Source organism: Adiantum capillus-veneris, chromosome 28 (assembly GCF_014529385.1).
Source record: "Adiantum capillus-veneris isolate H3 chromosome 28, ASM1452938v2, whole genome shotgun sequence".
Taxonomy (NCBI): domain Eukaryota; kingdom Viridiplantae; phylum Streptophyta; class Polypodiopsida; order Polypodiales; family Pteridaceae; genus Adiantum; species Adiantum capillus-veneris.
The window spans coordinates 64,556,101-64,577,471 of NC_140958.1; positions in this window are offsets into that span (position 1 = coordinate 64,556,101).

Sequence of the window (21,371 nt, forward strand, 5' to 3'; positions counted from 1 at the left end):
ATAGACTCGTTGAAGAGTAGCTTCAAGCTTTGCCATTCGGTGAGCACTTTGTCCTTGGCATCGCTTGCAAGGAATTGCTTCATTATGAAAATTCTAAACTTGTGCATAGGTTACATGGTGTATCTTGGAGGACTCAGCGAAGCTTTCACTCCAAAGGCCACATCAAATTGTTGGATGAAGGTCAATACTTTGTCAGTGGCACCAAAGGTGCCATCATAGGTCAAAAAAGAGATAATCTTTCCTCCATCTTTGAATTTCTTAAGCTTTTGGGACGTTTGCCATGTAGGGTAAGTTTTGCGATGCCCTCTCCTCTTGTATTCTCTAGGAGAATAACTACTGATTTCTTTGGAAGAGGAGGAAGGTGAAGAAGAAGGAGAAGAGGGTGACCTCTTTCTTCTTTCAGGGATCTCATCAAGAGGCCTCCTAAGCTCTCTCTCCTCCTGGAGAGGAAGGGAAATCTCATAAGCACAAAGTTGTTGAGTAACTTTGGCTTGCAAAGTAGGGTTGTCCATAGCTTGATGCAACCTAGTAACAAGATAATTAACAGACATGGGGACATCATCATTAGCACCTTCATGTGCAAAATCAAAGTTATCAATGTTCATTATACTCTCTTGGTTATTGTCAGCCACGTTAATTATACTTATGTGTTTACTTAGTGTATCCTTTGGAAATTCAAAACCTTAGTTGCTACTCCTCTTAGCTTTTAAAAATAAGCACTTAAGTATCTACACCCACGGCTCGAATTGGTTCATTATACAGAGTAGTGGAGTGGGTCTAACATAGCAAAATTTCCGAGGGATAGCTCCTATTGGTGGACTTCTTATGGCTCAATAATGATAAAGCCGTAGGCAAGTCTAAAAAGACCCCATTATTAAGACCAAAGCTCTCGAGGTGTGCACCATATGTCACATAGTGGGCTCAAAAAAACCGATAATAGATCCCAGTCCCACTTACCCTAATTTAATTAACAAAATCAACCATTAAGAGGCTACTTAAGGACCTCTCTTCTTAAGCAAGAAAAGAGAAACCAAATGCTCTAATACCAATGTAATGGAAATGGCCTATGAACTTTGAGAATAGTGGAATTAAGAGAATTTAAGTGAGCAGTTTTGTGAGATCACCTTGAGAACATAGAGGGTGAACTTAATTGATGGTAGCAACATAACATAATAGTACTTAATTCATTTGGCATGAACAATACTTTTGCAAGAGAGAGAGTATTAGAGAACATGACAATGGTTGAGGATCAGATTTACTTGGAGCCGGTTCCCCCTCCAAAAGGCGTTTGCATTATAGATTCTCCCATTAAGAGAGACTTGATACAATGCAATCTTTGTGTTTCTTGTGACCTTGGTGATGCTATGAAAATGGAAAGCTTCATGCATCACGAGCATAACAAAAACTTTTAAAAAAGAATTAACTATCCCAAGCCTCAGTCCCAAGGCCTCAAACACCTTCGAAGGTGGAGAGAGCTAGCAGGGAATGAGGGTAGGGAAGAGGAAGAAGAATCATCCATAGGAGAAATAAATAGATCCTCACTTATCATCACTCTTCTTGCTTAACATAGCATAATAGAATAATAATGAAGATGAAGAAGATGTTAACCCTCACGCACATTCCTATCACCTACGACGGAGGCTGTATTATTTATTTGGTAGAGTCAGGTACCGGGCTTGTCAGTCCAATAGGAAAAGGGTAAGAGTGATCGCCGATGAGAGGCGCACTCTAACTGGAACATTCAAGGGATTAGTTGGCTAAGCATGGGCACCCAAGTGTGAATGGGGCGAGCTCATATAAAAGTCAACTAAACCTAAAATTCACTCATTCTTTCATTTGTGCAATTGAAGAGTGCTCTTGCTCCATCTCCATCTTCTTCTTCTTCACCACTTTGTGTGTGTGTGTGTGTGTGTGTGTGTATGCGAGAGAGAGAGAGAGAGAGAGAGAGAGAGAGAGAGAGAGAGAGCATTGTGATGACGGCACGGTAGCGGCGAAGCGGTTGAGCGCGGCGCAACGACGGCTCTTTCTTCTTCGCGACGAGGAATCTTCCACGACAGCAAGCGTAGAGCGGTGAGTGACACACCATCGCTATCTTTGAGCTTACTAGTTTAGGTTAGTTGCGTGCTTGGAGCCATTTGTGGCTCGCACATAGTGTATCGGCAAGTTCCTTGCATTGACACGTGCAATAGACGTGCACATTTTTGGCTCCGTTGTCAGGGAAATGCCATACACTAAGATTGAATGGCACTTTGTGCTTCTTTGTGGTGCAATTTCAATTGTAGGAAAGGTAGGGAAGGAAGGTGTGTGTGTTGAGAACAAGGATTTTGTTTTGCTATTGTGTATTTCTTTGTTAATGAGGTTTTGAAAGGTACTGTGTTTTCTTTGTGATAAGGTGTTAGTATTAAAGTTATTAGTTCTGTGTAATGTAAAGTACAGTAAGTAGGAACTAGATCTGTGAGAGCTAATGAAGTGTGTTAGTGTGTAACAGTAGGTGTATTAGTTAAGTAGGTAGGTAGAGTGTGTGTGCTCGCGCGTAGGCCGTGGCGACCTTATCCCAAAAAAAAATTTAAAATTTTAAAGGTAGGACCGGGATCGGAAATATCTCCCAGACCCAAGCCCAGACCCAAGCTCAGACCCAAGCTTAAGCTCAGACCCAAGCCTAGACCCAAGCTCAAGCTTACACTCAGGCTCAGGCCTCTCAGTCGCCCTTTAAAATTACGTATTTTAGCTTCACGGGTAGCTAAAAATTGACTTTTTTGAGGACCAAAGGAGCTTCTAGTGACCGAACGTTGTGCTGTAAAGCACACCACGACCCTCTAAGTGATACGCTCGTTTTGAGCTATCACACACTTTAATAAAAAAACCGATCATTAAAAAACTTAAAAAAACATAAAAAAACGAGTGAAAACGGACGCCTAAATAAGTAAGCGGTTGACCTTCGAGGTTATTCGCCGACGCTTGTAGGGTGCCAAAGGCACATGCATCTACGCTCTGGTCGTGTGCTAGAGACGGAGCAACTAGAGAGAACTTCGACTTACGAGAGTTCTCAATATCCACCTACCTTAGGTTCCAGGCCCTCGACGGGGACCCAAGGTAGTATAAACCAAGACCTGAACATAGCAGCTAGTGACTCTTCTTCCGACTACGACGTCATGGAGGGTTTTCCAATACCTAATCCTCATAGCTCAAGCCAAGACATGCATGCCATGGGCCCGCGGTCTGGGCCAAGCGTTCTTAGCCGCTTGAAGGAAACCTTTAATAGAGCCACTCGCTCCGAACATGGAGCTAATGATGTAAATGAGGAGGGTGGGGAAGTAAATTCTCCATTCATGACCAACATAGACCCTATGCCCTTAGAAAATGTGCATATGAATACGCCATTCACTGCACCCCCTGTCTCTTCAAAACTATTCCCCTCTGAGGTTATATTACCTGATGGTAGAAGCCTTGCCAAAGTGCAAGAGGTTGAGCGGTATATCCTTGCAGCAAGGGAAAAGAAAATCGAGAGCTTACGCAAGGCGGAGCAACGAAGAGAGTTAAAAGGAAAAGACCCTATGTCATTATCCTTGCTAGGAGAGCAATCGGGTGCTCCTGACTTAGCAACCGCTAAGGGCCAACCCCTAGAAAGAAACATTGCATCTAACTCAAAGGACACCCCTAGCACCTCAATCTTAGATGGAGCGTTCTTAAATGAGAACTGGGAGTAGGAACTACAAACGAAACTCTAACCGACCTATACACAGGTCACACCTATCATGTGGGTTGGTTAGATGTCCTACAGTGCTACTAGTGTGGAGGATCAACAACAAAGAGATTGTGAGGTCATCCATAGGGTCATTGAGTTAGAGAGACAGAACAAGGGGATCAACATGCCTTCAACGGGTCTCATAAAATTCTTGGATACAGGAAAGGCTAAACAACCGACCTTATCGCAAATGGAGACTCCCTCGGTAAGTCCCATGGATCCTCCATATGTTTCGCCAGAGGTCTTAGTGCAATCTGAGCCCACAAGTCATAGCTTTACCTTTCCAAGTCTAGCTCATCTTTCCCTTGATGACACCACGGCTACCATGCCTACCCCAATGATGGACATGCCGAGAAACATGCCATGGACCTCATTTGTCAGTAAAGCACCACTACATGGTAGCTCAATGCCTGCAACAATACCTACAAGTGTGTACCAATCGTATACTAGGAGGGTTTTTCCCCTGTGCATTGTATATATACCCATCACTCTAAGGCTATCTATCTTTCCACTGCACACTAAGTAACACACTCTGTATTGTGTGCCTCGAGCTTCCTTCATCTTGTCCAAGCTATGTGCGTTTCTTTGCAACCCTATTCCAACAATCGGTATCAGAGCAGGTTGCGTCCTCCTGGGCTTAGTCACCAGTAGCTCCAGCACATGCCTGATCACTTTGTCCAATTTTTGTGAGCTTGATGAGCGTTCGCATGTCGACAAATATTTTGGGAGATCTCGTAGAGCTTAGTCTGCTCAGATTTCTGATTCGGGATCATTTCGGCCTCCGTTTCTACTATAGCCAGGTTTGTGCAAGCAATTTTGTCATTTTGTGTAGAATTTCTATTAGTGCCATTTTTTGCATAACAGGTGCCTTACAATCTTCTACGGTTTGTGCTATATAGCACGTGTTGTTTCCGCTTCATTTATCCTCTTTTCGGACAGTTTTTACATCAGGTGCAGCATTTACCATGGTTGACAACAACACAGATGTGTTCAAGATTTTTGCTGCTGAGGACAAACTGGATGGGGACAATTACCCTATGTGGGCTTACATGATGCAACATGTTCTTGTGTCAAAAGGCGCCTGGAATATTTTGAGGGCATTGATGTACGTCTTGGTTCTGAGGATGCAGGCGATGTTGAGGATGTGGCAGGTCTTGCTACAAGGATTGCTGCTATTAGAGTTGTTTTGCCTACGACAGAAAAATATCGTTGGGATGTAAAGGATGCACGGGCTCATGCATTGATTGCATTGTCTCTAAAGTGCACCATTGTTCCTCACATTCGTTCAACAAAATCTGCAAAACAGGCTTGGGATATTTTGGCTGGTCTTTATCCAAGTTGCAATGAGGCCAAAATTGCTTTGATGCGTAAAGAGCTGGAGTCGAAGATTATGCATGAGGAAGATGCTATGGACACTTTCCTTGCTGGTGTCAAGGATAGCAATGAGCAACTTATTTCTGTAGGTGAAGTCATTTCAGATAGTTCCCTTGTGTAGACTAATCTTGATGCCTTACCAGATTCTTACCATACTTTCGCTAGTACTTGGAGACTTATGACCCAAGGAAATCTTGAAGTTGTTAATTTTGATGCATTATGCACATTGCTGTTGCAAGAGTCACTTTCTAAAAAAAGCAAGACTAGATAACGTGTAGTTGAACATGCTTTTATTGCTTCTCAAAGAAAGGGTCGTAACAACAATGCAACCACTTCTTATGGTTTTGCTGCGAGTGGCAAAACTTCTGTTCCCAATGCTTCTGCTTGCATCACTTCATTTGGCAATTCTGGTGATGAGGGTCAAAAGAAGATGCGTTTCCATTATTGTAAAGCTAATGATCACTTGATCAAGCAGTATCCTAAGTTGAAGGCCAAAGAGGCTAAGAAGAAAGAGGGTGGTTCCACTGCAAATGCTGGTTCCACTACCAATGTAGCCATTGTTGAGTCTTCTATGAAAGGAGATTGTGATGCTGACGTTGATGCAGAATGGGCTTTTCGTGCAGAGTGCACTTACAATCCTGATGTCCATGATGCATGCATGTCAGTTGGCTGCAGATTCACATGTGTAGTATTTCGATAGTGGTGCTACAAAGCACATTACCACACATCGTGAATTTTTCACCTCTCTCGAGTCTGCCCCTCGTAGGAATTCAGTCACTTGTGCCAACAATGCCTCTTATCCGGTTCAGGGAGTTGGAAAGATTGTGCTTACTGCTAAATGGTAGTTCTTTCACACTTGTTAATGCACTTTATGTACCTGGGATCAAGAAGAATCTTTTGTGTGTATGTGCACTTGCTAGACTTGGACTTGTAGTCAAAATTTGTGGATAACAGATGTACAGTTCATGATCTCAGTTTTGGTGATGAAATTGTTGCATCTGGGCTTTTGTGCCGTGGGATGTATAAGCTCACTTTGTATGACAAGTGTGGACAAAATTTTGAAAATGCAGTTGTTGCTGATTCAAGGACTATTTCAGATGCAAAAATTTGGCATGCGCGTTTTGGTCATCTAAATTTTTCTAGTTTGCCGTGTTTGCAAAAATCTGTTATGGTGGCTTCTTTGCCACCTCTTGAAGCACCTGTCAAACATGTTTGTGAAGGTTTTATTTTGGGTAAGATGCAGCATTCAAAGTTTTAGGGCCACATGCAGGTTGCAGCTTGTGCATAGTGATGTTTGTGGGCCCATGCAAACTCCGTCCTTGGGCAACTACCTTCACTTCGTGACTTTCATTGATGATTACTCCAGGCATGCATGGGTATTTCCACTTAAAGCGAAGTCTGAAGATTTTATGTGCTTCAAACAATTTCTGGCTATGGCTGAAAATGTCTCAAAATGTACTGTGGGTCCCCTCTGTTTCTATCGGGGGGGAATATATGTCTCATGAATTTAATGCATTTCTGGGTAGTCGTGGGATAAAAAACCAATTTACAGTGTCTTATATACCTCAGCAAAATGGTGTTGCTGAGAGGAAAAATAGGTCACTTAGGGAAATGGCACGATGTATGGTCAAAAGTCAAGCTTTGCCGCATTCTTTTTGGCTTGAGGCCATCATGTGTGCCACTTATGTACTAAACAAGTGTCCTACGAAAGCTTTGTAGTCTATTACTCCATATGAAGCATGACATGATAGAAAGCCTTGTATTGAGCACATGCGTGTTTTTGGTTGTTTGGCATATGCTTTGGTGCCACAAACACAGCGCAGAAAATTGGATGATAAGGCTGTCAAATGTATTTTTGTTGGTTATAGTGCTGAAAGCAAAGGTTACAGGCTGTATCATCCACAAACGAAGTGTATCCTGGTTTCACTGAATGTAGTGTTTGTGGCAGATTCTGATTAGCCCTTGCTATCGCCAGAAAGATTAAAGAAGATATAAAAAAGCTCAAGGAAGCCAAATTCATTTATGAAATTGAGCACACAAATTGGGTGTCTCTGATTATGGTGGTACCTAAGAAAAATGGGAAATTAAGAGTGCGTGTCAATTTCAAGAAAGTAAATGCAACCACCAGAGAGACAATTATCCTCTTCCAATCACCGAGCATGTTTTAGAAGGAGTTGCAAGAAAAGAATCTGACAGCTTTTTAGATGGATTTTTGGGGTACAATCAAATTTTGGTTGATCCCAAAGATCAACATAAAACTACCTTTGCAACTGAATGGGGTATTTTTTCCTATAGGGTTATGCCTTTTGGGTTAACTAATGCTCCTACCACTTTCCAAAGATTCATGAGACATGCTTTTAAAGAATCTCTTCGGAATTTCTTGGAAGTATATATGGATGATTTATGTGTACATTCATCAATCCGGGCTGATCATTTTGAACACCTCAAAAAGGTATTCAAAACATGTAGACGCTATAGGATTTGCTTAAATCCTAAAAAGTGCACGCTTATGGGCAGACAAGGAAAAATTCTTGGACTATAGTGTCTAAAAATGCGATGAATTTAGATAAAAGTCATGTTATTGTTGAATTGCCGAGATTGAAAACAGTCAAAGGGGTTCAAGCTTTCATGGGACAATGTGGACATTACAGACGATTCATTTACATGTATGCTATAATCGCAAAACCCATGTATAGCCTGATTACACTCTTTGTATGGATTGATGAATGTGAAGAATTCTTCATGAAGATCAAGCAAGCTCTCACTTCAGCCTCAATATTGAAAGCACCAAATTGGAATACGATATTCCATATACATGTTGATGCTTCTAATTTTTCCATTGGATGTATATTAGCACAACCAGGAGATGGAAAATTTTATTTTCCTATGTCATATGCTAGTAGACAGTTGAATGTGGCAAAAAAGAATTATGCAACCACTAAAATGGAAGGATTATGGATGATCTATTCCGTAAAAAAGTATAGAAAATACCTATTAGCCAACAAATTTGTGTTCTTTGTGGACCACTAAGCTTTGTTGTACTTGGTCAATAAGCCATGCAACATAGGAAGAATAGTGAGATGGTTCATCATTCTTTTGGAATTTGATTTCGCTGTAGTTGTAAAAACGCACCACACACCAAAGAGCATATCATTTATCAAGAATTATTTTAGAGAACCACCAAAAAGGATAGACAATGATCTACTAGATGCATATCTATTCTCCGTGAAAATGATACCCCGTTGGTCAGAAGATATGGTTTCATTGATGGCCATAGCTCAAGTGGATTCTCAAATACCACTTCCTATTACAACTGGATTAATTGGGCAATTGGCTTTGTATCAATTACTAGCGGGAAGGTTATACAAAAGAAATCGGGATGGAATATTGCTTTTGTGCATTAATCATAAGGAGAAAACCCAATACCTAAGTCAAGTGCACATTACCATAGTAGGACTTCACTTTGCGGAAGACCAAACTATGCAACAAATCATCAGACTTGGAATATTTTGGCCAACCATGAGAAGTGATATTCACTCATTTGTAAAAAAATGTCTTCAATGCCAGAAACAAGCACCCATACATCATGTGACGTTATTTCAAGTTTCACTTGTTCCTAAGTGGAGTAACTATCTAGTTACTTACTTATCAAGCAGAACATTTCCGAAGGATATGAGTAAACGCCGCCAAAGAGCCATTGAAACAGAAGAAAGAGACTATACTTTCATTGGAAACCAATTGTATCAAAGAGAAAAGGTCAACATTTACGTCTTTGTGCAAATGAAGACGAATATATACCCATTCTAGAACAAGCACATGCTGGATTAACTGGAGGTCACTTTTCAAGTGAAACCACCACTAGAGAAATTTTAATGGCAGGCATATGGTGGCCTACACTTTTTGCGTATGCCAAAGAATATATTCGAAGGTGTGATGCATGTCGATGAGCTAAAATGACAACCCGGGTGGATAGCATGCCTTTAAGATGATGAATGGTTGGATGGAATGGACCTTTGCATCAAAGGACAATTGAACAATCATAGCACAAATGCACTAGTAGATACCGGTGCTCGAACGAATGCAATTAGTTATTCCACATACAAGAAAGCAACAAATTAGACTTTAGAATCGGAAATATCTCCTATCAAAGGATGCAACAAAAACCCAACACCGGCATTGGGAGTAGTCAACTTGAATGTGATAGCACATGATGTTCATACCCTCATCAATTTGTAAGCATACCAGACAAACACATGAATGAAACAATGATTCTTGGAATCTCATGGATGCGAACGTACAAGGAAGTACTAGATTGGGACACCCATCAACTCAAGCTACACCTAAAGGAGGACAACTTATCGTTCCAATTGCACCGAGAAAAGAGGAATGGAAAAGAGGTTACCCACAAAAGACACAAGGGAGTAGACAATCTTCTTTATCCTCTAGACAAGCAAATGCTACAAGTAGCATGCAAGGAGTTGAGCAAATTTGGGTACCAAAAGCACACCTCAAGGACAAGCCGTCTCAAATTTGGATGCCCAAGACATCATCGATCGTATTGAAGAAAGTTCAAAATCTAATGAATCATAAAAAAACATCAGTCAGAAGAGAAACTAGCACTAGATGGATTTAGAGGAAAGAGGAGCATTTATCTTCTCCACAAATTGTAAAGCCGATGAAACATTGGAAAGTTAAGTCTCAAAACGCTCAACCACAACAATTCATCAACGAAAAACCAAGGTACCAATGGCAAGTTAAAGCTCAAAAACCGTCATCATTGATACCAACAGCTCAAGAAATTAGCATGACAACGCATCCTGATGGTACAATAAAGCAAAGAGCACACAAACGACAAGATTTGCTCTTTGGAAAACATCAACAGGAAACCTCGACCATGGAAACCCTTGAGTTAATTACTCAAGAGCCAACTCTTGCACATTATACTGGTTTGAATTGCACTGATCTTCAAAGCATGGTAGAGCCAACCACAGCTATGCATAGACACGATTTTCAACCCATGCACATAGTCGTTTTGGAGTACTATATCTAGGAGGGTGGAGGGAACTTCACTAATTAACGACTATGTTTCAAGAGGGAGGGAAAAGTTGGATGTTAACGTGTGATTTTTTTTTAAATTACCTAATAATGCCCTTAAAAAATCATCAACAGGGGAATTTTAACTAATAACATCTCCCCGATGAGTGTAAATGGTGTATATACTATTAGAAAATACATTAAAAAAATAGCCTTTTTGCTTATTTTCATCATTTTTCTTGATATTGGAGCTTAAAAATGGAGAAATCCACCAAAAAGTAATAAAATAGTGTTCTTCAATGGATTTTCTTGATTATTAATTTTTCACTTTGCTTTTTTAGTGCACTTTATTATTTTCTTGGATTTTTTCATAAACAGGTCAAAAATCAATAATAAATAGCAAATGAGCTCTGATAGAGAAATTGAAGATACGTTGATGATCAGAAGAACAAGGCGGACAAGCACAAAAATTTTCAATCAAAATAGCGGGAAGCCTAAATTAGGCCGCCAAGGCCTGCTTTTGCAAATTCTTGCAGAATGAGCTAACAGAATCTGATTGAAGAAATTTTTGAGTTTAACATCACGACCTAGTAGGACTAACAGAGGAATCTGGGGAAAAATGGTTTGGGAAGTCCGAGTATAGGTAGCCCAAAATCACCTCATTTCCACTAGTCACTCTTGGAGGAGAGAGCTTTCTGCCTTCTTCGCGTGCGATTTTCGGAGTCCACAGTAGCCCATTTACAGGGCCGTCTCACACGAGACATGAGGGGTAAGTTCTAAACTCATCAAAGAACATTTCTATATGATCAAGTAGCAGGTCTATGCTCAAGAAAAAACCCTAGAATCCCAGCTGCGTACGAACTCCTACGACACAAAATTGACCATAGCGGCTTGTTAGCTCAACCGAATTGGACGAGACTTGAACTGTAGCATGCCCCTAGATAATAGAGCATTTCCATATCATTAGATGACCATTTGGCAAGGGCCGAGGGGGTCCCAAGTAAATAATCTAGGTTTTTATCACATGCCAGAATTGGATTCTGACTCCACGGGCAGCTTATAGACGAGGTCTATACACAACGTACATAGATGGTTTCATGAAAATAGTCAAGGCAAGCTCTCAAATAGCAGGAAACATCTTGAAGGCTACAAAGTGTTAAATTTGACATATGAAGTCAAACTGACCCCGAATGAGCCCAAACTGGATGAGAAGCATCAAGCCTATGTAACGAACAAGTCCATGGCTTCAAAAGTGACCAACCAACTCCACATGCCAAGTAGTCACAAAAATCAGTGATTTCAGAGTGACAAGAGCACAAAGTGATGCCGACAAGACCAAACTTTACCAAATTCATTTTAGGACTTGTTTTATATGTATTAAAGATGTTTAGGTCATCAAATTATAATTTCATGCAAAAAAATGATTGTTGTAAATAATCGCGATAATTTACTTTTGTGCAATTTTGGTCTTTTCACTTCACATATCACTTGTACACATCTATTACATGCCACGTGTCAAGTATGAGCCAAAATGATCAAGAAAAACTCTGATTTTGTACAAAAAAACACACTAAAGGATTTCAGCCCAATTTTTGGATCAATTGTCACATTTTTTGATCCAAATCACCCCATATCTCACACACACACTCTACATCATGCCTAGAACCAACTTGCCTGAATTGCATGATTTTGATCTCTACATGTTTTTATGCATCTATGCATGCTCCAAAATTGATTGGAAGCAAAATGGACATCATTTGCCAACCATTCAGGCTCAGGGAATTTCAGAGCGGAATCCATGAAATTTTCTAACTTTGCCACTGTATTCGCCTAATAGATGCAATGCAAGCGGCGGAGAAGGCAAAGAAAAGGACGTCTCAAAAAGATAATCTGCAAGAATTGCCACCGTACCAATCAGACCCGAGATCAGTGAAGACAGTAAAGGCAACCTACCTCTAAATAGTAGGTCGAAGAAAACAACACTACGTTCTTCACTGGCAGATTCAAGAGTGAAGAAGAACACCAGGTAGAGTTAGAAATTCTACTAAAAGAGGTTTATGACGTAGCTACAAAGCGAGACATTAAAGAAGCCAACAGAAGACTGGGGCTTCAAGAATTCTATGACCAAGAGCCATGCAGTGGATTTCCAAAGAGCCTATGGACTGTTGTCCACAATCAAAGAAGATGGATTTTCTTAGATCATGGATCAACACGGGCAAAAAGTTGAAGTGGTTATCAACAAAGATATAGTAATCGAGGCATTGAAGCTGCCAACAGAAGGTATGAAAATGCGGGCCAGGGATAGGAAAACAGCAAGTACTTTTACCAAGGATATTTTTGCTGCCACCTTCTCTGATCTCATCCTGAGGCAAGTGGAGGATCTAGCTCGTCTTTACCACCAACATTTCCACTTCCTTTCAAAGAGACCGCCAGGGTACACAACTCCAAATCATTCTATTGCGACTACTTTCACTCAAGTGTTAAAGTCAACAACAAGGCAAGCTATAGATCATGCGTAGTACGTGCTTACAACATTGAAGGGCACAAATAAAGAGAAAAAGATAGCATATTTGGGCACTCCAAAAGTGCTAACAAGAGTAGCATACCATGCTATTGGAATGGCAGACAACTTGCCGCTAGCCCCATATCAGAACACGTGGATCATCTCAGCTCAACCTTCTCCACAAACCACTAGATCAACAAAAAGGGTATATAAATCAGATGAGGAATCAGCAGAAAGCACGCCTGAAGCCCACTGCAGCAAAATCTCTGACAATGAAGAAACAAGGGCAAGAAGGGAAGCAATGAAGAAGAAAGCGATGGCAGCTTATCAGGAGGAACCTTAGCAAAAAAGGCAAGATTTGAAAGAGAGAAACAATCATACGAAAGAATTCGGCAAGCTGCAGCTGAAAACCCTGAGAAATGGAGCCCAAGAGAGGTCAAGGATCCAAGGACCAAGAACCCTACAAGGAATGTCCCCGAGGACCTGAAAGATTTATTGGAGAGTATGTATGCAAAAGCTGAAGCTTTGAAGAATGAGGAAGCCTAGAAGCTCAAAGCAAAGCAAAAGAAGAAGCGGTTGAGCAACAAAGGCAAGCAGAATCTACATAACAAAGTGAATCACACCCTGAACAAGAAGAGATGTCTCCAAGACCCTCTTCACCAACTGCAGAATAAGAAGATCAACCCATGCCAAGTCCCAGCTCTTCACCAAAATGGCGAAATCCAATGAAGGCGAGGACGTAAAGGGAAAAGAGCCTGAGCAAATTTTGAATAGCCCAAGGAATAAAAAAAAACCGAAGCTGGACCTTCTTCTACAACAACTCAAGCAGAAGCAGCTGAGAAATCCATGAAGCCTCAAGAAGAATCAGTCGAACCTACATGGACACAAGCATAAGCCGTTGCACCAACAAAAGAGTCACAAACCAAAACCGCTGAAACTTCTAAGTAGCCCTAGGTGAACCTGAAGACTGGGAAACCACAGGTGAAGTCATCATGCAGGTAAATTCTATGCAAAGCAAATGCAGCTAATGACAGAAAAGATGAGAATCGTAGCACTTAGTTGCAGTGCCAAGGCTAAAGAACTGGAACAGGTAATAGATGCTCTACAAGGTGAGCTAGAAGACAGAATGAACATTATTGAAGATCTTTAAAGACATATTAAAGAGCTGAAAAATGAAGCAGAACAACACCAAACTGTCAAGGAAAGACATCAAAAAGATATGGAAGATTTGGAGATCCTCCTCACAAAGTTGTCTAACACATGCAAAAGTAAGGACCAACAACTGACTGAAGTGACCAACAAACTTAAACTCACTACTCAGTCAATCCAAAAAATCCAAGTGTGACTAGATGTAGCCAATGCCTCCTTGCAGCACTCCGAGCAAAGAATCAACGATTAAGCGGTATTTCTAAGGCAGATAAGAAAAAACCCCATTGTAGCTTCACTCAAGGGAACAAATGAAGTCTACAAGACTTTGGAAAAGAGGAACAAAGATCTCAAACTTGAGTTGAAGCTAGAACAAGCATAAAGACGAGACCTTGCATTGATGCGGGTACAAAGAGAAGAGCAACTACTCAACAAGATAGAAGATTTGAAGAGAGCCAATCAGCTAATGGAGAAGGACATACAAAAGCTAAAGAGGAGGTAGGAACTTGTTAACAGCCGATCATAGACATACCATCAGTCTCTTTTACTGATTGGAAACACAGCCATCAGAAGGGATAGTAGGAGAGTCAAAGTTTCAAGTGCCAATCACTGAAGACGAGCAAGTGCCAATGATCTAGCTCTCTAAAGCTGAAGAAGATGCACTAAAAGAGAAGATTGTCCAAGAAGTAGGTGTTAAATGGATAGCAACAATGGATTGGGAGTTGAGAGTTCTCCACTCAATAAATGTAACTCAACTCACTCCTAACCAAATCAATGCTCAATGACATCAACAATCGTTGCCCTACCCATTGATAAAGGTAGAGCTATTGCAAGTTAAAGAAAGACTTTACAATAATATGCACGTAGAAGGCTCAGATGCTCTCCACCCCAAATGATGAAAGAACTCGCTCAACAAGAACTCTAGATACCTCATTTTGTTTACAAGAGCACGTGCAACAATACAGAAGGACCCCACATTCTATCATGTACCAAGTGTAAGGACATGGCACTCACACGATGCATTGAGGAAGAAGAGACCAACTTGGCTCACCTACCCAAGACTACCAGCTCCAGAACAGGAACAACAACGAAGGAACACATGGTGAAAACCCTAATGCGTGCCATGAACTTCTTCAAAATTCTACTTGACCTCTCATGTGCTATGCTGTATAAAATCTACCGAATGTTGCTTACATGCATTCAATCTTTTCATGAACCCATGCAAGCAGGAGCTCCCTGGATGTCTTTCCTAAAAAGCAACAAAGGACTATGCTATGGTTTGAGTGGGCAACCATTAGAAGAAGTCCTCTACAACTTTTACGCTAGATGCATGTTCCTGCCATCAAGCAATATTTTGGCATTTGAAGAGGCATTTTATAATGGATTCTTCACATGGCGGACAAAGATTTTTGGCCTAGTGATCAGAAATCTTACATCAAGGTTTGTTGGCTATTCAGCCCATCAAACTTAAAAACAAAGTCACCATGCAGTTTTTGCAGGTCCCTAACAAAGAAAGACAAATCAGATATGAGAAAGCTCTACACACGCTTAAAGACCACCTCGCCAGCCGCCGTCAACCCAAAGACTACTTCAATCCATGAAGTTGTGTCAATGACACAGTCGAGGAGGGGGGAATGTTAGCAGCAAGCTAACTCAGATAACAGTTTTCAGGAGCTTTTATTGTAAAAACACGTATTCTTTTGATAAATCGAGAATGTTGTCACTCTTATTTTCCATAGGGATAGTGTAATCGATGACCCGGGGCTATAAGCTTCTAGATTGTATCAACTTATCTTTAGTTAGAGCTCCCAGATTATTATCTTTGACCAAAGAAACCTTGGCTAAGGTATAAAAGCCATTTTTTATAAGTTATTAAAAAGTTTTGGATAATAGAAACACAACGTGAGCTAACGGAGCTTACTTCTCTCCTTCTTGCACTTCCTACTCCCTTCCCGGTTGTCACATTGTAGTGCCATTTGTTGCATTGCAACCACATATAAGAGATCTATGCATTGATGTAAACACATCATGGTAATCCATAGCTTTTGGCATCACCGGACCCATGGCCTAATTTTATCATAAGTAAGAATTTAAGCTAGTAAATCACAAAGTAAGCATAGGAAAGGTATTGGGGCATCACTGATAAGCATTTAGATACATCCTGGGTCGAAAATGACTAGGTCAAAAACTCACTGCTGCTGCTGTTAATCATCGCAATTTTTGCACTTGACCTAAAGTGAGATTTGAGACAATAAGCATGTGTGCTTAGGTCTTATATACATATCCTAAAAGTTTCGTAACATTTGGATGTCGTTTGATGCTGTAATGGTCATGTTTTGTTTGCCAATTAGTGACTAGCTTTTGGTGACTTTGGTCATTTTAGTGTAGCTTGAGTTAGATGCGAGTTGTCTGTTGTTTTCCAAGAGGTTGACACCCTCTTGTAGCCTCTAGGCACTAGTCAAGTCAGCTTCGTTCTATAGATTGATAATTGTGTTCGTGGTTCTCGCTATGTCTGCAATAAGATAGGAGTGAGGTTAGAAACCCGTCCCACTTTACTCCAAAACAACGTCACAAAATACAATTTCACTTCCATCCTAAATTTGAACATGGTCAGATCATCGAGCAATAAGAAATTTGGTGTATTATAGCTAGTATTTGATAGATAGCAATGATGATCTTGTTGGTGCTCTCAGTTGAAGTGATTATTGGCTCAAGGATTTCCTTCAATTTTGATATGATTTGCGATCAAGATGGATCAATACTTTGAGATTGCTTGCAATGGGCTATGGTTCCTTGAATGACAGTATGGAGGTCTTGTAGTGAAGAGGATTTGCAGGGCTTGTTGACAATAGCAATCACTCCAATGTGATGGGGGGAAGCTCTTATGGAATTTGGGCATCTTGCTATGAAGCCGACGTTGATATACATTGAAGAAGGGGCATTGTAGAAATCCACAGTGGTGGCTACATTATGTGCCCTTCTTACTAGAGACTAGGTAAGAGGGATTGAGCTCAGGCTTTTGGCTTTCATGGTGAAGCTAAAGTGTAAATCTTCATGTATATACATGCTTTGCTTGTGTGTGTTGGAGAGCTCCCTAGAGAGGGGTTAAGATAAAGACATTTAAAGCCATTACTCTGGTCCTCGAAGATGCTAGCTAGAATATAGAAGGTGTAACAGGTCACGAAAATCTAGCATGATGTACGTATTGGGACAAACGAGCATAGAGGAGGGTTGCCATTGCATGTGTATATAGACTGAAAGCATCCTCCATGTATAGTGTTTCTCCACATTACTTGTGGAATATTTCCATGCACATATGGCACTTAGTTTAAGAGAACATTGTATGGACATTGAACTTTGAATTCCACTCTTATTAGATGTATGCTTTGAGGTTCATACATTGCCAAATGTTCAAAGCTTAAACTTGATATTTAATGAAACTTATGTATGTTTTTTGGGTGTTATTTTATGTAAAATGTGTGCAATTTGGTTTAATATTTTGTACCATTAGAAAAGGCTTTAGATTAAATGTCAAAAATCTTGCTAAAGTTGTTTTGATTGCAAAAGCTCAAAATCATAAGCTCGCAAAAAAAACACACTCCTTCATAATGGGATGACACACTTTTAGATTGCCATCAAGCTCCATCCCATTAGCTCATTAAGGGTTAAGGGTGTCTACAAAAATCTTTATGATGATACAGCTCGATGGTCATAAAAGCCACTTTTGGAATAGCTCTTGGAGGGGGGGAATTGTAGGACCAATAATAAATGAGAGTTAGAAGGTTGCACTTGGGTGTAGGGGGCCAAGATAGGGCAGTTGAGAGAAACTACTAGTTATGAGGATGCCCGTATAGAGTTGCATGAGAAGTAGTGACATGAGAGAGCAAGATTGGAGTGACACTAGTACCGGCCCATAAAACACTAAAGGTAGCAATCAATACAGATCATCATCCAGGTCGAGAGAGAAAGCAACCCATGGTGATGTCAAAGTATGACCAAAATCCAAAGAGCAATAAGGACCTAGATGTAATTAAGGGAGAAGAGAGGAAAAGACAAGGTATAAGCAATGGTTCTTGAGGTGGAGTACGATTAATTTCAAGGCAATATTAGTAGAAAACCTAACGATCAATCTCCATCAATAGGAAGGTGCTTCGAATCTATAGCATTACAACTAGTGATGCAATTCAAGCTCCACATCCAAAAACCTTTCTAGCACTATAACAAGGACACAAGTTAGTATTTAAAAAACCTCATGTATCCTCCAAAACTAGTCCGTGGAGCCACAGACTGTTTAGGAATAAAGAGTCTCTCAAAATTCCAAAAGAAGCTCAAATGGATGATCGAGAAGTTTTACACTATATATGCTAGTATGTGACTCGTCATGTCCAACAACAAATATCACACCAATACTTCTAGCCTTCTATGAGTACTCTCTTTGTGTTGGCCTTTCCAACCTCACAACCTTTCTCATATCGCTACATTTTACCAAGCTATAATAACATCATGGACCACAATGAAGCATTATTGATTTCATTATAGCTGAGTGAAATGTACATTTTGTGGTCATAAAGAACATGTAGACTTCACATTGAGAGTGTCTGAGTTAGGACCAAGAAATATTGTGTTATTTCTTTCTATCTTTTGTGGTGTGCATGCCCTATCACCTACCTTATTCTTGTGCTAATTTTTCACATCTAATGCTTCTTTTAGTGCTAGGCTTCATTATGGCTAAGTTATGCATGATGGAGTTGATGTTCATATTGTCTTGTGGATGAATACCATAAGTCTATACATTGAACTTTCCTTTAAAGGTGAATCTGAGCTTATTCTCAATTCATGTAGGTACAATGTTGATTACATCTAGTTAGTTCTTGATAAGATTAAAGAGAAATCATCATTGTGTTTACTAAAATCACCTTAGTGCTTCTTTGTTTGATTGTCAATGCATTCAAAGAGTTCTCTTCCTAGAAGTTGATCAAAATTCTTTTGTGTTTTTGTCGGCCGTCTGCCAAGCCTCACCATATTGATGCTAGCAAAGCAAGAACCACAAAAATAAAATGTCAATCCGTGGGATGTAGGTGACCTGACTAGTGCATGGAGGCTACAAGAGACGGCTGATCTCTTGAAAAACACAGGTTTCATGTGCTCTTGCGTAAATTGGCCTTAGATGTGCCAACATCAAAAGCAAATTTCCTTGCCACAAGCTTTATCCGATGATTTGGTATAGCTCACAATGCTCTAAATGCAATGAAACTTATTACCGAGAATGTCTAGAGTATCCTCGACATCCCCATATGCTCAAATGTCATTTTTGACACTTAGGAAAAATTGCACCTAAGATAAACAGCCTATTTTGGGCAAGTCAATTTCGGCCTCCAAAGCACTCCATGGGTTCCTTAGGATGTGCTCTATCTGTCCCTATGGTAAAAAATCAGTTTAGATGTGTGTATTGTGGGTAAGGAGTGAAATAGCTCGTAGAAAGGCACGCCTAAAAGCACAACTTCATCACAAGAAACTTACACTGAAAGAGAGCTTTCACCTGCGAGACACTGGTATGCTCGGATTCACAATGCATCACCGCACGAGGGAGACTCGAGCAATTGAAAGTAACACAGAACTCACAGTACTCAGCTGTAGCATACGCTCACTTTCATTATCCAAAAACTTAGTTTCAAAATTACAAAAGTTGGCTTTTATATCTTAGCCAAGGTTTAAAGAATGAATTACTAGATATGGGCTCAATAACAAGGCTTAGGAACTGAATTTAGTTACAAATTTGGAAACCCTCAGCCCCTTTACACTCTTTAACATTCAATAATAATACAACGGCTTTGGACTTTTGTGGGATTTTTCGTCAATACAAAAAATTCTGATACAGTCAATGGGGTAAAAATAATAATGGTGTCCATTTTTTAGTTGAGTGGCTAACATCCTCCCCCCCCCCCCCCCCCCCCCTTGACTGTGTCATCCGTGACACAGCTACTTAGGGTGCTAAGTAGTGGTCTGGATTTTTGGCTTTAGTCCTTTTTGCATGATGCTCCAAGCCTTGCTAGTACTTGAGGTGAAGATCTTTACCTTCTGTGGACATGATTTGCATTGTAATTTTGTTCCTCTGTTCCACTGCTGAATAGCTGACAAACCTTGCTCGGAGATTCGTGATGACGGGGCCAAAAATCTTTGATCTGTAAGTGAAAAAGGCCGTATAAAATGCCTCTTCAAAGGTCTGCATGTAGTAGGATGGCAAGAACATCAATCAAGCATAAAATATGTGGAGCACTTCCTCTGAAGGTTGGCTGGATAGACCATAGCACAATCCTTTGCTACCTTTGAGGAATGACATCCATGTTGCATCTGTTTGCTCCACACAGTGGAAAGTTTGTAGGCATGTAAGAAGCATCTTGGAGATCTTTACCAGCATGATAGAAGCCAAATTATGTATTCCTCTAAAAAGTTGAATTGTTGAGGAAAGACTGTCCACCATATACCATTTAGTAGGGATGTCATTTGATGGTGGCGGAAATCTAGGATAATTCAACCAAGTTGGTCGCTTTTGCTGGATGATGAAATGTTGTTTCCAATTGCAGACTCTTTGTACCAGACACCGCAAAGGATCTTGCTTTATAGTTGGAGGTGCATTGCATAAAAATTTAGATACCTAGGGTGTCAGTTTAACAAAATCTCCCGCCACTTTGGATGTCCCATTGTAGGGTTGGTCTCAATGTCCTTGAGCAGTCGTTCATTGATTTGTAGCACTTCAAACTTGATGAGTGGGAAGGGGAGAGCTTGCTGATGCCATTCTTTATTAATAGTAGTTGGTGTGAGAAGATTTCCATTGATTGAGTGGAGGATATGCTCTTCCCATTGCATCTCTTCTTTCCATATGTTCTTTGTCTCCTCTTCCACTTGCTTCTATAATGCAACTTCTTTCTTTGCAATTGTGCTTTTTGGGTTGAGCTAAGGGTCCAGCTTCCTCTTGGGGAATATCTAGCTCTGAGAGACTACCTTCTCAAGTGGTCTTTGCTTCAAAATCCATGAATTGAAAGGCATCTTTATCTCCCATTGTTGTGTCTGTATGTTCTTCCCCAGAAGTGGATGCATGTGCCTTGGCTGCCTCTTGAGCTTTACTGAGTTCTTCTTTGAGTTGTGCAATTTCTTTTTGATACATGTCTTCTCGTTGCATGAAACCAATGGAGAGCTCTCACCTCTACATCTGTTCTAGCTTTACTTCCATCTCCATGTCTTTAACCTTTAGCTCCAAGGTTTTGTACGCCTCATTTGTGCCTCTTAGTGTGGCTACGGTGGGGTTATCTTTGAGCTGATTGAGTAGCACGTTCTACTCTTTTCAAATGAGATTTTGATTGTTCCAATTGAGTATTGGAAATATTCAACTGGATCTATAGCCTTTGCACTATGGAGGTTGATTCTTATAAAGCGGTGGTTGACTCTTGAAGCTCTTTCTCTTGCTGCTAGTTCTTTGCTTTGAGAGCTTCCAAGTTTGCTTCAAACTTTGCAGTTAGTTATTTCAATTCCTTGTGTTTAATTTCCATTGCTTCTTTGTATGCTTCATTA